Source organism: Parus major, chromosome 1 (genome assembly GCF_001522545.3).
Source record: "Parus major isolate Abel chromosome 1, Parus_major1.1, whole genome shotgun sequence".
In the NCBI taxonomy this organism is placed as follows: domain Eukaryota; kingdom Metazoa; phylum Chordata; class Aves; order Passeriformes; family Paridae; genus Parus; species Parus major.
The window spans coordinates 2,859,544-2,870,238 of record NC_031768.1 but is presented as its reverse complement, the minus strand read 5'-3'; positions in this window follow the sequence as shown (position 1 = coordinate 2,870,238).

Genomic DNA, 10,695 nt, shown 5'->3' with positions numbered 1-10,695 from the left:
CCCCAGGCCTCCCACACTCTGCTGGCACAGGAACAGCTCATTGTCCACCATTGATCCTCCTCCTCAGAGCTGCTTTCCAGCATTTTTCTTTCCAAATGATTGCATTTTACACCCAATATTGTTCCAACTTCAGCATTTAAGTGCCTGTTTATCTACTTTTATTGATTATGTCGTTCAGTCCACCAAAACACACTGTTCATGCTCTGTCCTGATACATTCATATTTGACATCAAATACAACATTTTAATGCCACACTTTTAACCTCAAGCACCACAAAATGCCTGGCTAAGACAAAGCTTAAAGGCTTCACATAACAATCTGCTTGTTTTATAACTTCCTTTTTCTAGCTGCAGCTATTGCATCCACATGCCAATTATTGCTAAATAATTCCTCCAGGTTTGCAACCTAAGAACTTCTGGCAGATCTGCAATTGCACCTGCACGTGGACCTTAACATCAGACTTCTGTAATACATCCAGCTTTTATAATGCCTGATAAAAAACAACAAAAGGATGATGGTGAAATCAGACTGGTTTGTCATTCACTAAATTTAGGAATTTTTGAAAATATGAAGCAATTGCTTAACCCCATAAATCCTCATGGCTCTGTAGTGTTAAGAGTTTAAGCAGAGCTTTCATCAGTGCATTAAACAGCTTCAAACTGAAAGAGAGTAGGTTTAAATGGCATCTTGGGCAGGGATTGTTCCCTGGCAGGGTGGGCAGGGGCTGGGATGGAATTGCCAGAGCAGCTGGGGCTGCCCCTGGATCCCTGGCAGTGCCCAAGGCCAGGCTGGACATTGGGAGCTCCTGGGACAGTGGGAGGTGGCCCTGCCATGGCAGGGCTGGCACTGGATGATTTTTAAGGTCCCTTCCAACCCAAACCACTCTACAATTCCATGTTTTTTCCTGTGATTCTAATGCTTCCCACAGCATATCTCAGCTGAATCACTGATAATGGACTCACAGGGAGCTCCTGAACTCTCCACACTTTTCCATGTATTCCTTGGCTTCTGAAACCTTGGACACTGCAAGATTCCCTGATTTTAAGCCACTCTGTCTCTTCCCCCTGTTCTGAGTCTTGAGTGCAGCCTGTTGACAATTGATTTCATCAGGACAATGAATTATACCTCTGGATTGCCTGGAATGAAAGGAACTCTTTTCCTCAGGGTTCATTCCACTATTTTCTTTCCTCATCTGCCTCAAACCTCCACTTGCTCCAATACATCTTTTCAGATTTTTGTGTCCCTCAAAGGACAGCTGTGCTATTTATCCCTTCTTGGAGAACCTCTCCTTTTAACTCCTTCTTGGAGCAGACTTTTCTGCTCCAAGTTCTGTAGGAATTGAGCCCTTTCAAACCTGTCCAGTGTTTGCATTGCAGGAAGAAGCTTCAATCTCCTAAAGCTGGCTAAGGCAGGCTTCTAAATATTTCTTCCATATTTATTTCACCTTTGGGCTATGTGGTTCACTGCTTCTTTTTTTTTTTTTTTTTTTTCCCCCTAATTGTTGATATTATTGGCCCAACTTAATTTCCAGAAAAGTTAACCCTTAGCTCACTGCTCTGCACCTTGCTTCCCTGATCTTCCCTCAGATCTCTCCCTGTCCAGTCTCAGAGTGTTTTTCTCAGTGCTATGCAAGATACTTTTACTTCTTTTGTTTCCCTTCAGCCCTGGCTTGTTTACATTTCCCCCATATTGCCTTGTTTTATTGCCCATCTAGATTGTCATTAACTATGTGTACTTTTCAATAACTTCCTTCACTTGGGTTTTTATCACTTCCTTGAATATACCCCAGCAGATCTGCGGGGAGATTTCTTCATCCTTGCCAATCAGTGGCCTGAAAATCACCCAAACCCACCTCAGAGGACTGGCAGGAGCTGTCCCTTCACACAGCCTTGGACTTGGACACAGGAGATTTGAGGTGCTTTCCACAGGTGAACCAAAGCAGGAAAAACCTCTACTGTGACCAAGGCCAAAAGATTTCCAGTGAATATCATGGATAAGATTCTACTGAGCCAGCTGAGGCGGGGAATGACAACTCAGAGAGCCACACAGGTGAGTCTGCCTCAAAAACCACCCAAAATTTCCTCCTGGATGGTGGAGATGGGCTGGTTTTGGACAGCAAGAGGGCAACACCTGGTCCTGCCCACACCGTGGGCCCTGACGTGACTTTTCCTCCTGCTGCCCAGAAAGGCACCCCCTTGTCCAGAAGAACTCACTGAGCCACAATGATTTTTTTCTGGAGCTTGGCCATCGGGCCTAGGCCATGGAAAGGACTCTGGATTTCCAATAAGTTGATCCCCAGGAATCTGGAGCTATCAAAACTGCGCAAGACAATTTCATTCCAGCATTGGCAAGACAGTGTTTGGACTCAGCACATTACAAGATGTCCTGCCAGTTCTGGGTCTGGGAGCAGACTCCAAAGCAGGTGAATCCTTCCCTAACTGGAGTTCCACAGCAAGGAAAATGTTTCACAGAACTCAAGCAAAGACAAAACCAGCTGGCTGATGAAGAGGGCTAAGAGAAGTGGTCCTCTCTGAAGAGCTGCCAGCAGTTTCTGAAATGAAGGTCAATTAAATTGAAGTAATTGCAGTCTACATCTGCATTGAGATGGGAACATGCGTGTAAATATAACCTGAATTTGTACCCACACACTGGTACTCGATGGCAAATGTGTGCACACAGAACAGAGGTACTTTCTAGAAGGCAGATTTTCACACATTCCTTGGCAGACTGGATCACTTTCACCTCCTGTGATCCCAGACATCGTGGTGTTGGAGAAGGAAAGGGTCCTTTGTTTCTCTCAGGTTTCTGGAACAGCCTCACACAGATTCCCATTTTTGTATCTCTGTTCCTGACACATTTGCCAATCAAAGTACCTCTCTATCTCCCTCACTCTTCTTATCTCAAGAGCTTTGTTATTAAATAAAGGAAGTTGGGCTGGATGATGTTGCCAAAATTTGAAAAGCTTCTGTAAAACTCGACATTTTCCTATAGTGCTGCAAAGCCCATATTTACCTAATAGACTGTCCAGAGTCCAAAGGAGCTTCTACAAAATTTCTGGTAAAGAGTATTTGTTTTAAGAATTGATATGCATGCCAAAAACAATGTACTACATTTATCAGCCTGGAACTGTTACAATCTTTTCAGCAAATAATATCCCAGTTTCTGAAAAAGCCTAAAATGTGTATCTAATCCAATTGTGTCACCTCTCATTTCCTTCAAAGATGGGGGGAAAAAGGCAAAGCTAAGCCTGAAATTCTGGTTTGAATTAACTGCCACTTTATCTCTAAGTGACCTCTTTGTGCAAAGCTATTACTGCAAACACAGTCTCTGAATCATTCAGTCATCTCCAAACCAGAGCTACAAGGTAGTTAATGCTATCAGCACTATCATCTTGCATTTGTGTAGGGCTTCTCATCCAAAATGTTCCAGCTCCTGGCAGGGTGATCCTTTCCCTGGGTGGGCTCTGAATGTGGGTGCTGCATTCAGCATTGTAAAGGGTAAGGGGAAAGGAGGGGGATTTTACACTTTAATTCCAGTGCCACTGGTGAAGAAAACAACCTTCCACAAGCTGCAAGCCAGCAACCAGAGTAGTGCAGTGCCACACAGCCATGGAGAGAAGGAAATGAAGAATATTCCAGGTATTATTCTCCAATCCACTCAGTTCTCTCTGGCAGCGTGGAGGGATCTAAGTGTTAGAAAGGTTCAGACTCTCTGAGAGAAAACAGAAGGCTAAAAAAGGTATTTGAACACAGAGCCTTGGTTATTCAAGTTATGATGGAGCCCAGCTTCTAACCAGGACAATCTGGTGTGGTAAAAGCTTTAATTGCAATGATTAAAATTTAAATTTTAAAATTAAAATTGCAGTTAATTTTCATCATTGGAATAAAGGCAATTAAACTCATGCCACTACTCCTTGCGGCCAGCAATGCCAGCCCTTCACTGTCTGCCCACTCTGCCATACACCCACCCAAAATACCTTTTTATCCATTTATTCCTGGTCCTTCCTCAGCAGCCAGGGGCTCCTCTTCCCGATGGCACCTCCTGAGGGTGTTGGCAGTCAGCTGCTGAGGGTTGGGAAGTTCATCTCACCCCTGTCCTGCCCCGCTGCTTCCTGAGGCTCCGTCCTTCCCTCCAGCCCAGGCTGCTCCTGCAGCTCCCTCAGTCCCTGCTGCTGGAGCAGGTTGAGGTGGTGAGCCCAAGGGCTGGAAAGCAAAGAAGAAAGAAGAGAATTTATACTTTGGTATTTTGGAAGCTGGAATCCAGGGAGAAGCTTAAGAACGTGACTTGAGGCCAAAATGTTTGGCTCTCCAGTTACAAAGCGGAGAGGGGCAGGTTTATTCCTATTGCAACACTGTGGCCCGTGTCCTGTAGGAATTTTCCAACATCATGGATGTGTGGTGGGTTGAGAGGAACCTCTCCTTCACTCGTCTGCTTCCTGCAGCTCTGTGGGAGGAAAGTGATAACCGAGGAATCAGCAGCACTGCAAGAAACTTGTCTGAGATGGAGCTGAGGAGTTATTCCTGGGACATCCCGAGGTTACAACTCCTCCTGCCACTGTCCTCCTCAAGTGTCCTTCCATGCCCTCATTCCAGCAGAATCATTCCCTCCAACTGTTAATTTGGCAGCTATTTCATTTATTCCAGCTGCTGAGTTTGAGAAAGAAAATTAAAAAAAGCAGCATCTCACTGGAAACAGATGCTGCCTCTGTACTATGCAGATAAATTAAATACATAAAGTATGGCTTGTTTACAGTGATGATTCTTGGTAAAGTTTTGCTGGTTTTATCCTTGATATTAAAATTCCAAGTAAATTATATCACTTTATTTTTGATGCATCTGGATTTGGGAAATAGCCCATTGGCATTTCTCAGGAATACTGTAAATGAAATGGGCTTACAGTTTATCATAGAAATGACAGAACAGAGAAAAAAAATCCTGTACTTTAACACAGCTTTTACTGTATAGAACAGACACAACTTTTCTGGCCTCCATTTCTCCACAGTCACAATTCTGTGCAATTTTTCTCTATATCCAACATGCAAAGGTTAAATACATTGGAATAAACCACGGACTTGCAGCACAGATCTGTGTGCACACAGGGATACAACTGCAGGCAGAGATCACAGAATCAATCCCAGGACCATCAAGGTGGGAAGAGCCCTCCAGGATCACCCAGTGCTGCCCCAGCAGCTTCAGCATCACCCCAAACTCTGTCCCCAAGGGCCACATCCAGACTCCTCTGGGACAATTCCAGTGACTCCAAACCTCCCTGGGCAATGCATTTCAGTGCTTGACTACTCTTGTAGAGAATTTATTCTTCGTATCTAATCTGAACCTCCCTTGGTGCAACTTGAGGCCATTTCCTCTCATTCTTTCACTTGGGACACGGCAGCAGAGCCCGACCCCCCCGGCTGTCCCCTCCTGCCAGGGACTTGTGCAGAGCCACAAGGGCCCCCTGAGCCTCCTTTGCTCCAGGCTGAGCCCCTTTCCCAGCTCCCTCAGCCCCTCCTGGGGCTCCAGCCCCTTCCCAGCTCCGTTCCCTGCCCTGGACACGCTCCAGCCCCTCCAGGGCTCTCCTGCACCAGCCACAACTGGAGCCAGCCCTCGAGGGGCCTCTCAGAGCCAGCACAGAGGGACAATCCCTGCCCTGCTCCTGCTGGACACACAATTCCTCACCCAGTCCAGGGGCCAGGGGCCTCCTTGGCCACATGGACTGAAGCTGAGCCAGCTCTCTGTCTGTATCAGAGCTCACTGGCTCCCCACCAAACAGTGATGTTTTTGCTCTTTGGTTGGAAGAGTTAGGAAAAACACATTTGTTTTAGTAGAGTGCAACAAGCAAACTTGAGCCCACATCCTCTGAGGTGAAGACTGATCTTTTGTTGAAATCACCTTATCAGTGTTTATGGCTCAATGAAAATGTAACAATGCACATAGTCCAATAACCTTGGAAACTCAAATGAGAAGTGCCTTTGATTTTCAGGTGTCAAAGTTAACCAGGGGATGGTCTTTTCAACTCCTTAGATCTACTGAAGCAGTCTTCTCTGAGGAAAGACAGGCAGAGAGTTTGTGGTCTGCCAGGGGCAGCAGGATTTAGAATTTCTTAAGAGTTTCAGGATTTTGTGCCTCAAGTTATATTAAACAAAAATTGTATATGGAAGAGTATCAATGTCTGCATTGATGCATGCTGATTTTCAGCTCAGGAATATGAAAAAAAAAATAAATTACAGCAAAAATGGTTTGGCAGCAAATCCATCTTCAAATATTGTTAGGGAGATGTGATGAGGAAAGAGCTATGGTCAAAGTCAGAGCATGACAAGTGCAGAATTTCATGTTCTATGTGTTTATATAGATTTTCATCTCCTTCTCCAGATATCCTGGCAATCACTCCATCTGGGGTCACTCCAGTTTGGGATGGTGGTGGGATTTGAGGAGGGGGTGCTGGCAGATCCTCACAGCACAGGCCAGCCCCAACACCGATCCTCATGGTCTGTTTTGGTTTTCTGCACAGGACTCAGATGGCTCAGTCATTTTGCCTGATTTCTGTGCAAACTGAGATGTCAAAAGGGAAGTCTCTCACTTTTCTCACCACACAAGATGGGCAAGATTTACTTTTGCACTGTTCTCCTCAGAAAACTTGCAGAAGTGTTCCCCAAGCAGGAACACTTGGCAGGTTTCAATTTAAATGCAGGCACCTGGTTTTCCTGTGTGCTGCACAACTCTGAGATCATGCTTTTTTTTTCTTTAAAGAGTTCAGGAAAGCCCCCACAAGCACACTCTTGCATGTGCTCTCTGACAATCCAGAGGTAAAGAAATAGGGAGAAGTAGGAATCTTTTGGGTTCCTCTAAGGCAAATCACCAAAAATCTGTAAGTAGATCTTTTACTGCAGCCTGATTGGAGATGTCAGGGCTTCCCACTCAGTCCTGTTGCTTCACCCCTGGTTTATGGACAACTTGCAAGGATGTGCTTGTGGGAACATCCAAAATTTAACCCTTGTGCACACAGGAACTCAGGAGAATCCTTCAGCAGATCCCTTTCACCACACACTCCTTGTGTGGCAACCAAGCCTGGCTTTTGCAGTGGCACCCATGGTTTATAGCAGCTCTCAGCTGATTTATATTCTCCCCCAGAAAATGGGATCCTGAAGGGTTCTCTTCAGCCACAGAAGGATGTCCCTAGGAGTAATCCCAGGCCAGGCAGAAGCAGAGCTGTGAGACTGAGTTGTTCCAAACTGATTGGGATTACAAGCCCAGCTAAGATTATGGATCACCAAACCAACATTTGCATCACTTAAAAACATTACTTCTCTGCTTGATTCACACTGAGGAAGGGAAATGAATTGCCACAAAAATGATTTCCTGAAGTTTACTTTCAATGGTCTGGCTTGTGAGTGGGTAATGAGGCTCCGTTGATCAATACGGATTTTCCTTGTGGAGAAATTAATTCTTTCCCATTTGTATTGGAACAACTGGAATTGCATTTCCCATAGATCACTTGGATATAAAATCAATTTTTTAGTCCACTCCTGTAGGAAATAAAACATTTTATTTGCTTGTGGTCTCCTTGTCACTGTCACTGGTCAATTGTTTTCAGCTAAAAGTGAACTAAATGAGGCTGTAGTGTAAAAACCCTGTCAGATCCATTAACTGCAACTGCAGCTGTTTTAAAGTCCCTTTTTCTGCTTCTTGTGAAAGCCAAAACTCAGTCCCAGTGTGGCATCCCATCAGGCAAACTCAAGAATCCAAAGAAGACTTCAGTAAAAAAATGAAATCTTGTATTTTTTACTGATCAAACCACACCATTTGTTCCACAGAGAAAAAATACTGCTCTTGATTTTCTATAAAACTTCGTGCCAATGGTAAAGCTTGTGACTGAAAGCACATGACAAATCACTGCTGGTATCACAAGGGTCAGGAATCAGCACTCCTTTGTCAGCAAACTTCCAATCTTCAAGCACAAAAGTTGTCTGTGATGTGAAGGGAACCACTGTGGTATTAAATCCTTGGTTCAAGTACATCATCTTCCACAATGTTTAACACCTCATTAAGACTCTGATTATGTATGAACTGTATTCTGGCTACTTTTTAACCATTCCTGGTGAGAAAAAAATCTTGAAAATGTACACAGGGTCTACTTGTTTTGTAACCACAGGGTGAATTCCTGCCCTCGGAGTTCCTGCATCCTTCTGTAGCAACTGGAGCTCCAGAGGTTATCTGAGGCTCCAAGCAGCTCCTGAGAGGAGCAAGGGGACAATTCCTGCTTGGTGGCCCTGGCCATGGCACTGCTCAAGGTGCTGCTTCTCTCAGGATGAGCCAACACCAAGCAAGGGAGCTGGGGAATTCCACCAGCAGTTCAAAATCGTGGAATCATGGAATGGTTTGGGTTTGAAGGGACCTTAAAGATCATCCAGTGCCACCCCAGCCATGGCAGGGCCACCTCCCACTGTCCCAGGAGCTCCCAATGTCCAGCCTGGCCTTGGGCACTGCCAGGGATCCAGGGGCAGCCCCAGCTGCTCTGGCAATTCCATCCCAGCCCCTGCCCACCCTGCCAGGGAACAATCCCTGCCCAAGATCCCATCCAGACCTACCCTCTTGCCATTTTAAGAGATTCTTGCATGTTCTGCCACTCCATCCCTTTCCCAAGTCCCTCTCCAGCTCTCCTGGAGCTCCTTTGGGCACTGGAAGGAGCTCTGAGCTCTCCCTGGAAGCTTCTCCAGGCTGAACAATCCCAACTCTCCCAGCCTGGCTCCAGCACACAGGGGTTCCAGCCCTCTGATCCTATTAGTGCCCCTCCTGTAACAGCAGTGGACTGATTATTTAATTTGACAATTTTCAAACTGTACATCCTGTAACCTTTAGCAAAAAAAAAAACAACCCCAAGACCTGACTGTCATGCTGAGGTCCTGGAAATGTCTCTCAAATAACATCAGATATAATTGGAAAGTGCAGAATTATAGCTTGCACAAAGAAAAAAAAAGTAAATTAGGGTACAGTGATCAGTTTTTCTCAGTGTCAACATGAAGATCAAGCTCAGAAAACTGAGCCAAACATCCTCAGCTATCTTTTAATACAATGGCCTTTTTTTCTTGTAGTGCTGCCACAGCAAAACAGATGCTAGAAATTCTCACTCCAAAACTCTTTGCTTTTCATCCAGTTTTAAAGCTGTGGTGAGGTTCCAAGTTAAACTCACAAAGGAGAAAGAAATATGCTGGTGTTTGCATTGTAATATGAATTTTCCATTGAAGATGTGGTTGAATTAGCAGTTCATTTTTTAACTATTGCTTTAATTTGCTCCTTGTGGTCAAACTCTTTTCTTTTTCCTCTCTATAAAAGTCATGCCTCAGTCCTGTGCCTTTTGAGACAACTCGATGTGAAATTTTTTTAAAGGGAAGGGAACTGTCTAATTAAATGTCTGTGAAGTGGCTGTTGAGCTTCACTTGTGTGGAATAAAAACAAATAAGAGAAAATGTGGATGAATGTGCTGCTGATTGGAAGTGGACATTCCCACCTTGTTCTCACCCATGGGCAGGAATATCAAGTCTAGACATCCACTGTAGGTTTTGTATTTTCAGCCCCTCTTTTAACTTGTGCCTGGAGTGTGTGTTCTCACACTGGGACATTTAAAAAGCAGAAGGAAACATTTTTTCCTCCCATTTTTCCCTCCTTAGCACAAGGAAAATAAAGAGAATTGTGTATTTTTTCATCATAAACTTGCCCATGTTTTATTTACCTCCCAGGGGCTGTGTTTTAGGGCTTCTGCTGTGGGCTTTCAAATCCTGGGAAGCACAAACCCACTTGGACATTTTGAATTATGGATCTTTTTCCAGGAGCTAATTCATAAGGAATTCAAGCCCTATTTAGCTGGACAATGACTGCTGAATTTTAATCTTAATACCAGCGTTGGCCACTTGGAATTTGTGAGAGGGACAAATGCAACTCATGATCCCCCTTTTTAATGGAAAACAAGAGAGGTTGAAGCATCCTGGAAAGAGGAGGGAACACACAGAGGAAGCAGCAGGCTGAGACTCTTGAAGCTGAGCAGAAAAGACGGAGTAAAGCTCCAGAGCAATGGATCTGGAAAAACTGGGAGCAAAACTGGCTTTTCCCTCTGCTTGCAATAGTAGCTGTCTGCCTCTGTGTTACAGGAGATAAACTTCCATCCTTCCCCATCCCAGGAAAAGCTGTCCCAGACATCCTGAGTGCCAGAGCAAGGTGGAGAAACCTCAGGTGCTCCCTGCAGACCCTGGGAAATGAAACTTTCAGCTGCATTTAGTGAGGGTGAGGCTCTTTAGAAAACAGCAGCAGTTGTTGGAGACTCAGTGAAAGCTCCACCAAACCTTAACAAAAATCCCAAAACATCCAGAGGATGCTTTCCCAGGCTGTGGGAATGATGCTAGACAGGAACTCACCGAACAAGACTTTTCAGTGATGCCTGGATAAAGCTGCCTGGGGGTTCTGTTTTTCTGGCCTAAGGCAGCACCAGAGGGAACCCAGATAAAGTTGTCTGGATGTTTTCACAGGTTTGGGTTCTTTTCAGCTCCACTTACAGCCTGCATTTCACAGATGTTCAAAAGCTTCCTGCAATCTGTAATGCTGCTGGGGGAGCTTTCTTCCCAAAGAAATAGCTGTGAACACACAGAAAGCTTTCCTTAACCCGACTGCACTGGAGATTTTAAAGCATTCTTGAATTCAGATTGTG